The following is a 13762-nucleotide window of genomic DNA, read 5'->3' as shown; positions in this document are numbered from 1 at the left end:
TATTGCAACGCACATTCCGGGACGGTCCAACATCCTGGCGGACAAACTCAGTCGCACCATACTGTCTCCTTACGAGTGGTCTCTCAATCCCCAGGTAGCGAAGCGGATATTTGCCGTATGGGGACGACCCTGTTGCGATCTCTTCACCTCTCCTTCAAACACGAAATGAAACAGCTACTTCGCTCTAATTCCCCCCGCCGGGGAATTCCTGAGAGATGCTCTGGTGCATGCTTGACCTCCCGGTCTACTCTATGCTTACCCCCCTCTAGCTCTGATGCTGAAACTTCTCCAGAAAGCCAGTCGATTGGGGAGCAAAGTGATCCTCATTGCCCCATTCTGGCCTCGTCAAGCTTGGTTCCCTTACCTCTGGTCTCATCTGGTGAATCTGCCTTGGATTCTAGATCCCCTCCCAGATCTGATTTCCCACCCCCTAGGCCTCCCAGTCCCGAACCTGGACAATCTCAAGCTTACGGCTTGGTTGCTCCAGTTCCACTCATAGCTAGGACTCCCGGTATCTCCTCCCCAGTTAAAGCTATCCTAGTAGCAGCACACAAGCATTCTACTAGGAAAGTCTATAGGAGTAAATGGAGACGTTTCGCTATTTGGGCGGAGCGTCAGAACGTAGACCCTTTCACAGCTCCGTTGCCCGCCGTTTTGGATTTCCTTTCAGGGCTTTTTCATCAGGGGGCTAGCTGTTCCACAGTCAAAGTTCAACTAGCAGCTATCTCTCATTACCACGTGGGACATGAACTGGTCCATTGATCACCACGAAGTTATGTAAGACCTTTATGAAGGGCACCTTCCTACTCAGACCTCCAATAAAGGAAGTAGTGCCTCCCTGGGATTTGACTTTAGTACTTCAGGCCTTGACAGCTCCCCCCCTTTGAACCTGCAGCTTCAGCTGATCTCAAACATTTGTCATGGAAAACAGCCTTTCTCGTTGCTATTACTTCAGCTAGGAGGGTCTCTGAACTTCAAGCCCTATGTGTAAAACCTCCTTACTTGACCTTCCACAAGGATAGGGTTTACCTCAGGACCAATCCTTCGTTCCTTCCTAAGATTGCTTCTGAGGCAAATATTAACCAATCCATTAATCTGCCAGTTTTCTTTCCTGAATACCAGAACAAAGGAGAATACAAACTACATTCTTTAGATGTGCATAGACAGCTACGTTTTTACATTCATAGAACGGCTGGTCATAGACAATCCGACCAGTTGTTAGTCTCTTTTGCCAAATTTAACTTGGGTAAATCTGTGTCAAAGGTCACCTTGTCGAGGTGGATTTCACAATGCATCCTTTTGGCTTATGAAAGTTCTGACAGGCCCGCACCTCAGGGAGTCCATGCCCACTCTACTCGGTCCATATCTACTTCTGCTGCCTTTCGGTCTAGAGTACCCCTGGATGATATTTGTTCAGCAGCCACTTGGGCTTCACCTCATAAACTTCATCAACCATTATAAATTGGATATTATCTCAAGAGGGAGAGCATCCTTTGGCTCTGCAGTGCTCTGGAACATCCTACCATGAAGGCCGCCCAAGGTACAGGTAGCTGGGGACTCTATCCCAAAGGTTGCTGACAAATGAAGTTAACTACTTCAGATTAAGAAGTTATGTACTCACCATAACGTTCCATCTGAGTAGGTAGACTTCATTTGTCTGCAACTGTCCCACCCTCCTTCCCCCTGACCTTCGGATGTTATTTGGCCAGAGGTTTTACTCTGCCCTTTAAGGAAGGTAGTTAGTTTCCTTTCTCAGCCTTATTGGTTATGGGCAAACTTGATCTGAGGTCAGTCAGGGTTGGCAGGGGATTATGGGTGAAGGGGAGGAGCTAGGAGCTCGGATCTAAGCTATGAAAGATTGCCAGCTCGGATCCGAGGTCGGATCCGATTCCCAAAGGTTGCAGACAAATGAAGTCTACCTACTCAGATGGAACGTTATGGTGAGTACATAACTTCTTATTATGATATATGCTGCTATTTTAAACTGATCAAAAGAAAAACTGTGCTAGAAGTTGAAAAAAATTTGCATTGTAGCTTTATAGTCTGTGCTTTTATGGTGATTGGACAGATTAAATAGAGTGATTCAACGCAATAGTCAAGCTATCCGTAATCTATGTCCCTCCATTTAAAAAAAAACAAAAAAACACCAAGCTTCCCATCCCTTCACAAATCCGTTACTTGAGAGGCCTGTTAGCGACTTCCACACTGATGCAGTTTTCCTTTTTCATCTGTTTCCCATTACATTTTCTGTTCTTATAATATGATACAGCCAATGAATAATGAGTGAGGTACTTTTTCCTGCATTTAGCTGTATTAAGAATGATGCGAGTCATTAGCTCCTTTGTCATTGCAGATTGTATTATTGCTTCTTTTTTTCTGAAATGCCTTGAACTGCGCTAGTTGTTAACTTCCCCCAAATTAAAGTAAATTGTTGACTTTTTATGGAGTAATTCCAAGGTGTTTCCAAGACACTTCCCATACCTTTTGTAAAGGACTGTTAGTCAGAAACTAAAAAAAATAAAAAAAAAAAAAACGCATATATTTTATCTTGATTTTCTGTGTTGTGTTAATGCCTCTGGCGCTCTGAGTCATTACACATTTTGATATTGCTCTAAACCAAAATGCTGTGATGGCAGAGTGATTTTGGTTTTCTGTTGGACTTGTCTTTCTCATAATACAGTCTTGAGAAGATAAGCTTATCTTGTTCTACTGGCTGACATCTTGTTTGCATGTACATAGAATGGCATGCTCAGAGTTTACTGTTAACTTTGAGTCATTGGATGGTGTGTTTGGAGGTTTCTTCAGGATGTCCTTCAAGGATGCATCTGCAGTCCTTACAAAAGGGTTGTCCTGTCATCAGGCAGCCCTTCGGTCGGCCGGATTCCAAAGTCTGGGTCTGGCCTCGGCTGGTGTCGCACTTCACCCGACGTCATTTCTGCTGGTCTTCGGGTATAAAGGCATCAGCCGACGCCATTTTCCTCAGTCTTTCTTGCCGCGTGGCGCCCGAAGCAGAAGCTGTTCGCAAGTGCCGGTCGGTCAGATCCAGAGATTACTACTACCGAATACTACTTCGAAGACTTCTAAAAGCTAAGTACCCCGTTGGGGACTCTTTCTTGCCTCAGCCGATGTCAGAAAAGTGAATAACTGTTTAACTTGTGGGAAACAAATACCTCATAAAGATTTCCACTCTTACTGCTTACCTTGTTTAGGCCCAGACCATGACGTAGCAGCCTGTTTAGCCTGTGCTTCCTTCAACCGACGAACGCTTAGGCGTCGGTCGGAGTTTGCTGAACAGTTTTTCGGCTCAGATTTTGCGTACATTATGCCGTCGGATCCTCCGACTTCTCAAATTGTTAAGAAACGCAAAGAAAAAGACCGACACTCGCGGTCCGCGGTTTCGGCCGAAACCACAGTTAAGCAAACCGCGAGTGTCTCGGTTTCGGCCGAAACCAAGCAAACGGGTCAATCTTCAGCCGAATCCATGACTACTACCGAGGCCCCTGCTACCCTAGTTGAATCGGCCTCTGAAATTTTGCCTACTAATGTGGTTTCTCCAGAATTATCGGACACCATCCCTTTGGATGTCTCTACCCCAGCACGTGGTGCTGCTAGGCCTCCTGCAGCCATGTCTATAAAGGCCTTTGCCAGGGCTAAAAGCAGCCAAAACTGCAAAGTCTGTGCCTGTTAAGCCCCCCTCTCACAGGCCCAGTTCCAGTTCTCAAATGCTTACTCTGGCAGAGGATCTCATCTCTTTAATAAGGGGATCCCAATCTCACCCAGACAGGGCCTCTCAGCCTCCAGAAAAGAGACCTAGAGCAGAGCCCCCTGAGCCAGTGTCCTCAGATGACTCTTCTGATGATTCAGACAATACAGACCATCCAGAGGCTCCTTTTTCTACTTATGAAGATTCCGATGCTGAAGAATCTATACCTTCTGCCTCTCCACCAGAGGAATTTTCCTTTGGGGAAACCTTACATGCCATGAGAGAGCAATTCCAATGGCAGGGACAAGATTTCTCAGATTCAAGAAAAAGGCTTAGGACCTTTCTACACTTACCGCAACATAGGCCCTTAGCTATACCTCCAGTTCTTCCTGTTGTGGATGACGCATTCAATGATGCTTGCACTGCTCCTGATACTTTACCTCCAGCCCCTGCCAAGCCCGATAGGTTTTACAGGGTACCGGACACTCATCACCACTTATACAAGGCTCCTCTTGCAGATCCTGAGACTATCTCCCAGGGACCTAAGGCAGTAGCCTTGACCTCAGCGAAAAACCCCTCTCCCTTCTGAAAGGGATCCAGGTCCTTAGAGAGATGGGGTAAAAAAGTATACACCTCTGCTACTCTCTCAGCTAGAGCTTTGAACTGTCAGTTTCATATGATCCAATACCAAGAGTTTATGCTTGATCAATTAACTAAGAGACTGTCCTCTGATGATTCCTTAGATAAGAAATATGTTTTAGAAATGGTGAATAACATTCAGCAGGTTAGTAACCATTTTTTAAAATGTGGCTATGATGCACTGGAGGCTTCATTTAGATCAGCCATGACTGGCACAGTTATAAGAAGGCATGCATGGTTGAAAGAGCAGGTCTTACCGGATCATGTTAAAACAAAGCTATTAGATGCTCCTATGGATAAGGTCAGTCTATTTGGTCCTCCTGCCCAACAAGTAATGAAGAAAATGGAAGAGAAGGCAAAATCTGTACAAACAGTTAAAGATTTCTTACAGGTTCAGCCCCCAAGGTTTAGCAGGAACTGGGCTTCCAAAAATTGGTCCTTTCCAGACTCCTCTAAATCTTAGAGAGGCAGGAATAGACGTTCCAGAGGCAGAAATCAGTCCAGAGGAGGTGCCTACAGAGGACGTCAGTGGCAAGGCAATAACCAACGAGGCACAGACACAACCACTACCACTGCAACAGGACAATCACAGTGACTTGGCTCTGACACCGCCTACCAGGGAACAAATAGCAGCACCCTTAGGCGGAAAGTTAGCCTTATTTTCAAAAAATTGGCACTATATCACAAGAGACAAGTGGATTTTGCAAACTATAGACCAAGGCTACAGGTTTCATTTCCACACCTTACCAGTAAAAAGTGGAATGCCAAACCTACCACCAAATCAAAAGACAGAAGCTCTAAAACAAATAGCTCAATTAACAAACATGAGAGCTGTGGAAAGGGTACCACCTACAGAACAGGGCAAAGGATTTTACTCCAGACTTTTCCTAGTACCAAGAAAAGAGAAAAATTGGAGACCTATTCTCGACCTGTCCGCTTTAAACACATTCATCATTGTTCCAAAATTCAAAATGCTGACCCTACAGCAACTTCTTCCCATGCTGGGCAAGGAGTGTTGGCTGGTAACTCTAGATCTCAAGGAGGCATACCTGCACGTTCCCATACGACCAAATTGCAGAAGATACCTCAGATTTCTTGCAGGATCAGAGCATTATCAATTCTCAGCATTGCCCTTTGGCTTATCTACTGCCCAGAGTGTTCACGAAATGCCTGGCATCAGTAATCGCTCATTGCAGGCTACAGGGAATCCAAATTTACCCATACCTGGACGACTGCCTGATACAAGCGGACAACAAAAGCAAGCTGACACAAGACTTACAAAGAGTCATTTGCTTACTACAAGCCCTGGGATACACAGTCAATTTAAAAAGTCAAGACTGATACCATCCCAAACAAGAACATTCTTGGGTGCAGAATTGGACACAGTAAAACAGATGGCATTCCTAACTGCAGAAAAACAAGAACAACTTCCTCTTTACTTCTTGGCATTAACAAAGCAGAACAAACTAACAGCAAGGAAAGTTCTGCAGGCCTTGGGCTTCATGGCATCCTGCATAATCCTGGTCCCCCATGCCAGACTGCATATGAGAAAGCTACAGTGGTACCTAAAGAATTTATGGTCTCAACACAGGCACAGCTTAGAAACCGAAATACCACTAATCCCATGCCTGAAACAAGAATTCCTATGGTGGGCTCAAGCATGCCAGGCAAACCCAGGTTTGTGTTTCCACAACATTCAAGCAAGCCAAACCATCACAACGGACGCCTCAGACCTAGGTTGGGGGGCCCACATGTTGGACAAATGCATTCAAGGCTTATGGACTCCAGATCAGCTGCACCTGCACATAAATCAAAAAGAAATGCTGGCAGTAAAACTAGCAATCCAGAATTTCAGACCATTCCTCAAAGAAGGCCAATTGATGATAAGGACAGACAACACCACAGTCATGTGGTACATCAACAAACAGGGAGGCACTCATTCATACCCCTATGTCGAATGGCTCTGGACCTATGGAATATGGCTCTGAGCTACAACATTCAGTTACAGGCAATATTTGTACCGGAAAAGAAAACATCCTAGCAGACATGTTAAGCAGAACTACCTCGGATGCTCACGAATGGATGCTACACCCGGACATCTTCAAGGCCATCACAAGGAAATGGGGAATGCCACAAATAGACCTATTCGCATCCCCACTCAATCACCAGCTCAAGAAATTCTGCACAAGGACATACCACCCACTTGCTTGGAAGATGGACTCTCTATCCTTCAGTTGGAAAGGCCTGACAGCATATGCATTTCCACCTCTTCCTTTGATGCACAAGGTACTACTGAAAATCAAAGAGGAACGTCCAAGGATAATTCTGATAGCTCCAAATTGGCCAAGACAACATTGGTATCCATTGCTGAGGAGCATGTCTCGGAGGGGAACGTGGACACTACCCCTGATTCCTTTGATGTTAACTCAGAGCGACTACAACATCCTGCATCCAAACCTGAAAACTCTGCAACTGACTGCCTGGAACATTACATAGGAGCAACTAACCCAGATTTATCCCAAAGGGTTAAAGACATTATCCTTGAGGCCCGCAGACCCTCAACAAGAAGGAACTATGCAGGAAAATGGAAAAGGTTTGTCATTTGGAGTACTGAAAGAGGAAAGATGTGTCAAAGATAGATATTGCCAACATCCTGGAGTATTTGGCTGAGCTTCTCCATACAGGCCTGTCCTATTCCTCCATCAAGATACATGCATCAGCTGTTTCTGCAGAATACAGCTTCGATCCCCCTGTCTTCTCACATCCTCTACTCAGGCAGTTCCTCAGAGGAATCAAGAATGTAAAACCTCCTAGGAAACCACCATTACCAGCATGGGACTTGAACTTTGTGCTAGAAAAATTGACACTCCCCCCATTCGAACCAGCAGCAACAGCAGATCTTCAACACCTATCCTGGAAAACTGCTTTCCTACTGGCAATTACTTCAGCAAGAAGGGTTTGAACTACAGGCCTTAATGGCAGTACAACCCTTCCTAATCTTCCATCAAGATAGTGTCCATGAGAACTAATCCTACATTTATGCCTAAGGTGGTATCCAGAGTGTCTCTAAACCAGGCAATCCACCTACCTACCTTCTTCCCCAATCCACAGAACAGGGGAAAGACTGCTGCATACCTTGGATGTACATAGACAGTTGCGCTACTACCTGGACAGAACCAAGGGCAATAGAAAGACTGACCAGCTTCTAGTAGCTTATGCAACAGGAAGGGAAGGAAAAGCAATTTCCAAACAGACAATCTCCAAGTGGATAGGAAATTGCATAAGATTCTGTTACTCCTACCATGGAAAGCAAATTCCACAGAACATAAGGCCTCATTCTACAAGGGCTACAGCCACTACCACAGCTTTCTTACGAGGAGTGGCTACCAAGGACATTATTGAGGCTGCTACTTGGACCTCCGTGCATACATTTGCCAAGCATTATAACTTACCTCTATACTCTAGATCCCGAGCAGGGTTTGCCACTGCTGTTTTGCAAGGGATCCTAACTACACCATAATTCTTCTTCCTCCTCCCTAGTTTGGCTATGGTATTCTACCCATTTGTAAGGACTGCAGATGCATCCTTGAAGGACATAGTACAGTTTTGTACCCACCATAAATGTAGATGTCCGAACAGGATAGCATCTGCAGTCAGGATTACCCTCCCTCCTTCCCCTCTGTGGTACTCCTAGGGTATTTACCCACCTAATAGCTAGCTGGGGGGGATCTCTTATGGTGTATTTGTTTGTATATATGTACATACATGCTTATTTTTTGTGTTTGCCTTCTACTTTTTTGGAAACATTGGCATTTATCCAAAAAATTAGCTTACCAAGAGGGCAACTGGCATCTGGGGCAAGAAACACTGAGGAAAATGGTGTCGGCTGATGCCTTTATACCCGAAGACCAGCAGAGATGACGTCGGGTGAAGTGCGACACCAGCCGAGGCCAGACCCAGACTTTGGAATCCGGCCGACCGAAGGGCTGCCTGACGACAGGACAACCCTTTTGTAAGGACTGCAGATGCTATCCTGTTCGGACATCTACATTTATGGTAGGTACAAAACTGTACTTTCTCTGGTTTGGAATCTTTGTCATGCATTTAAGCACATTGCAATATGCAGTTTCTCACAGGTTCATAGGTTAAGTACTAGACCAGCTGCCCTTCATAATAGTGCTTAAATTATGGTAAAGTAGGAGCCACTCAGCTCTTCAGTTTGGTCTGTGTCACTGGTAACAGGTTTCTTTACCCTCAGACTACAGAATAAGAGTTGTGAATTTCCAAAGGCTCCATAGGTTTTTATGGCTTCAGAGGAGGAAATGAATGCAGCTGTAAATGAAGGTACTCTGTAAAAGTGTTGTGAATTCCTGAAGACTTATGATCCCTGTGGGTAGAACATGGCAAAAGGATACTTACTATTTTTTTTTCTTTTTCTTTGCCAGAAACCTTAAAATGTGAAGAAAGTATGGATTGCTTTTTACTACTTTGATTTTAAGAGTTATTAGCATCAGTATAGTCCCAGTGACCTAATTAAACAGGAAACCTGAAAGTTGCAGCTTTCCCCTTTAAACACTTCAGATGTGTTGTGTGTGGCTGTTTGCTGCACTGTTGTATGAACAAAGCTACACTTAATCAGTTTTCTATTGTGTTAAAGACAAGTTAATGTCTTATAACATTATAAAATTGAGAGAGTAAACATTTATTTGATAGGTTAAGAGAAATAAAAAGCTATGGATTTAGTCATAACCCACAGCAAATGTACTATTGAGGCACTTCATGTGAAGCATCCAAAGACACAATTACATTTAAGCAACATGACAGCAAATTAAAGTAGCTGCCAAAGAAGCTGCAGTGTGCAGCCTTTTCTGCATCCGTGCATGTCTGTGTTGTACCCCAGTTAACAAATATGAAATGAGTAAAGTAAGTAACAAAGTAAATAAATTATAAGTAATAAACTGCAGGAATCGACAGGCCCTATTCAACAATATTGGTGTACATTGGAGCAGGGTTTGTGTGTGGTGTACCTGTGCACCAAAGCCCTTGGTGATTCATAAAGATTTGTACATGAACAGGCAAAGAGCTTTCAGGGATTGCATTCCATCCAGAGTGCATGTGCACCTAGCCCTCACCAATTCAGAAAGATTTGTACATGAACAGGCAAAGATATCTTGTAGGGATTGTATTTCACCCATGGAGTACATGCACACACTAGCACCTTCCGACTTTAACCTAGTTAATGGATTTATTTGCAGTAATGAACAGGGATTGCTAGCTGTAGTGATGTGTTTGACTTTTTGAAAGGCTTTGACTCGGCTCTTCATAGAGATTGGCTGCCCTTACTCAGAACAATGTCAATCCATACTTAAGATGGATTCAAAAGTAGTTAACCATGCAAGCACAAATAGTTATGGTCCGAGATTAAATATCTGGAAAGCAAATGGCAGACAGTGGAGTGCCACAGCATTCTGTTCTTGACCCAATACTTTGTAAATATGTGTTTGTTTCATTCCCCAGCATACTCCGGTGCTGGATCACAAAATACAAAAATGTCTGTAAAGGTTGAGTCTTGTATTCATCCAGCAAGGATACTGAAATTAATAATTTCCTCCAGGATAGAGAAATCTGGGCAAAGTCATGGAAGTTAAAATTTAGTTCTGATGAATGCAGGTTTGACATTTGGTAGGCATACTCCATACAGACCACTTTTATCAAGCGACATTATTGTGGAAGAGAAGTCCGCTATGAGAGATCTGCATGTCATCAAGTGCAGAGGGTCAGGAATAGTCATGAGGCTCCACACGATCCTCTTATCCTGACCAACATAGTCAGAGATTTGCCCTGTTTTAGAATACAGTTTTAATTTGTGAGGCTGCAAACTAAATGAAGTAAGCAATATTGAAACTTCTTCTTTTGGCTGCTCCTGTCAGGGGTCGCCACAGCAGATCAACTGTTTCCATTTCTTCCTGTCCTCTGCATCTTGCTCTGTCACACCAACCACCTGCATGTCCTCTCTCTCACCACATCCATAAACCTTATCTTAGGCCTTCTCTTTTCCTGTTACCTGGCAGCTTCATCCTTAGCATCTTTTTCCCAATATACTCTGCATCCCTCCTCAGCACATGTCCAAACCAACGTAATCTTGCCTCTGTGGCTTTGTCTCCAAACCTTCCAACCTGGGCTGACCCTCTAATATACTTATTACTAATCCTGTCCATCCTCGTCACACCCAGTGCAAATCTTAACATGTTCAACTCTGCCACGTCAAGCTCTGACTCCTGCCTTTTTGTCAGTGCCACTGTCTCCAACCCATATAACATAGCTGGTCTCACTACCCTCTTGTAGACCTTCCCTTTCACTATTACTGGTACCCATCTGTCACAAATCACTCCTGACACTCTTCTCCACCCACTCCATTCTGCCTGTACTGTCTTCTTCACCTCTCTTCCACACTCACTGTTACTCTGAACTGTTGATCCCAAGTATTTAAACTCATCCACCTTTGCCACCTCTACTCCCTGCATCCTCACCATTCCTCTATCCTCCCTCTCATTCACACACATATATTCTGTCTTAGTCCTGCTGATCTTCATTCCTCTTCTCTCTAGAGCATATCTCCACCTCTCCAGGGTCTCCTCCACCTGTTCCCTACTCTCAGTACAGATCACAATGTCATCTGCAAACATCGTAGTCCACGGGGACTCCTGTCTGATCTCGTCTGTCGACCTGTCCATCACCATTACAAATAAGAAAGGGCTCAGAGCTGAACCTTGATGTAATCCCACCTTAAACGCATCCTTCACTCCCCACCGCAGACCTCACCGCTGTCACACTACCCTTGTACATATCCTGTACCACTCTTACATACTTCTCTGACACTCCCGACTTCCTCATACAATACCACAACTCCTCTCTAGGCAACCTGTCATATGCTTTCTCTAAATCCACAAAGACACAATGCAACTCCTGACATTCTCTGTACTTCTCCATCAACGCTCTCAAAGCAAACCTCACATCTGTAGTGCTCCTTCCTGGCATGAAACCATACTGCTGATAACTAATCATCACGTCCCTTCTTAACCTAGCTTCCACTACTCTTTCCCATAACTTCATGCTGTGACTGATCAGTTTAATCCCTCTGTAGTTACTACAGCTCTGCACATCACCCTTATTCTTAAAGATCGGTACCAAAACACTTTCTCCATTCCTCAGGCATCCTCTCACTTTCCAAGATTTCATTAAACAATCTAGTTAAAAACTCCACTGCCATTTGACCTGAACACCTCCTTGCTTCCACAGGTATGTCATCTGGACCAACAGCCTTTCCGTTCTTCATCCTCTTCATAGCTGTCCTTACTTCCTCCTTGCTAATCCACTGCACTTCATGATTCACTATCTGCACATCATCCAACCTTCTCTCCCGCTCAGTCTCTTCTTTCATCAGCCCCTCAAAGTACTCTTTCCATCTGCTCAACACACACTCCTCGCTTGTGAGTATGTTTCCCTCCTCACCCTTATTTACTGCACATCTTTACTAGCTCGGTCCCTCTGTCTAGCCAATCGGTACAGGTCCTTTTCTCCTTCCTTAGTGTCCAACCTTTTATACAGCTCGTCATGCGCCTTATCCTTAGCCTTCGCCACCTCTCTCTTTGCCATGCACCTCATCTCCTTATACTCTTGTCTACTTTCTTCATCTCTCTGACAATCCCACTTCTTCTTCGCCAACCTCTTTCTCTGTATAAGCTCCTGTACTACTTCATTCCACCACCAGGGCTCCTTGTCCTCCTTCCTCTTTCCAGACTTAACACTGCTTCACATGTTTCAACAAAACTCTTAAGCAGCACACAGCTTTCCATGCATAAACTTGTAGAAACTATATAATGAAAATGTACAAAAGAAATCATATTTGTCAGGCATATCCAACAATATTCAGATTGTATAATGAAAATGTACAAACAAAAAAAATGTCAGGAGTATCCTGATGGTTTAAAATTTTTTTGAGCTTTACAGTTTTACCAAAAAGTTTATGCATGGAAAGCTGTGTGCTGCTTAGAGTTTTGTTGAAACATGTGGGGCAGTGTTAAGTCTGGGAATTGAATTCACTCATTGTCATGGAAATACTACAGTCTGAAGTAGTTAACTTCATTTGATCAGCAACCTGTGGATTTCGGATCCGACACAGATCCGAGCTGGCAGCATACCAAGTAAAAAGATCTGAGCTCCAAGCTCCTCCCCCCTACCCATACTACACAGCAGCCTCCTTCCAATCCTCCGATCTCATTTGCCACAGCTTTGCCAGCACGGGATTTTTGAGCTCCAGGCAAGTTTTGTCAGGGTTTTTTGAATTATATTGGTGTGTGTGTACCCCTTTGACATATTGGGTTCTTTTCCTTGCTAGATTTTTGCGTTTTGTGAGTTAGAAAGTTAACTTTCTGTCAGTATAGGCCCCCCTTCCCGCCCATAGAGAATGTGTGTGTGTGTACTAAGTGCATAGAGTGTGGCCACAAGCTGTTGCCAGCCGACGGTCACACTCTGTGGGTAGTTTGCTTGGGGGTGCCTCATTTGTCATCCGGCTGCAAAATCTGTGAGGCCTTCATCCCCCGAGCCCTGCGGGATCACAGGAACAAGTTGATTCTGGCAGGTCTTCTACCCACGGAATCAACTTCTGCTTCTTCTGCTTCCACAGCTTCTTCGCCAGCCACGGCTGTGGCTGTCCAGCCTTCTGGCCCTCCTCCTTTGTCCGGGACTCACCCTCCCACCTTGACACAGGGAGAGGGAGAGAGGCCAAGAAAGAGAGAATGAAAGAAAAACACAGGGAGACAGAGACAAACAGAAAAGGAAAAAGATAGAGAGAAGGGCTGCAAGTGGCAGGCTGAGTTGGATCCAACGGCCCCTCCCGCTAAAGTGATTTAGTCTCCTGTCAAAGTTACTAGGCCATCCTCCCCACGGCTCCGTTCACCACGTTTTTCTCTGGAGCCGGAGGAGAAGGTTCGACCAGCCTCGAGGCTGGCGTCGGTGGCGTCTTCGAGATCTACTCTGAGCATCTCTGAAGCAGACATGGATCAGATGATGCGAAGGTTTCTACAAACTCAACTGCAGATTGGAGTGTTGCTGCCCCCCCCCCCACCGGTGCGGGGAGTTCAGCTCCTTCTCTGATCCACCATCGTATTCTGTGGAACCGAGGAGCCCCGGAGTCAGGTGGACTGCGCCGATGGTACCTTCTACCTCGACGCCGGCCATTCCCTCGAGTCTGTCAGATCCGCTTTCAGATCCAAGCTCTCGGAGCCAAGAGTTGGGTGTCGGATCTGAGGGGATGAGTGTGTCATCGGCTCCATTGTGGTCAGGGCATACTGTCCCTTTGGGTCTGGCTGTTCCAACTTCGGCCCTGATCCCTTCGTTGGATCCGAGGGTCACTGCTAC

At 45.0% G+C, this 13762-nt stretch overlaps 1 protein-coding gene across 1 annotated transcript in view; it reads left to right on the top strand.

The window, feature by feature from the left end:
• LASP1 (LIM and SH3 protein 1) overlaps positions 1-13762 on the top strand; it is a 1019750-nt gene that overhangs the window by 233160 nt on the left and 772828 nt on the right. The window lies entirely within an intron of this gene.

Source organism: Protopterus annectens, chromosome 11.part0, assembly GCF_019279795.1.
Source record: "Protopterus annectens isolate FY-2018-M chromosome 11.part0, PAN1.0, whole genome shotgun sequence".
NCBI classification, from domain to species: Eukaryota; Metazoa; Chordata; order Ceratodontiformes; family Protopteridae; genus Protopterus; species Protopterus annectens.
This window is presented reverse-complemented; position numbering and strand designations above follow the sequence as displayed.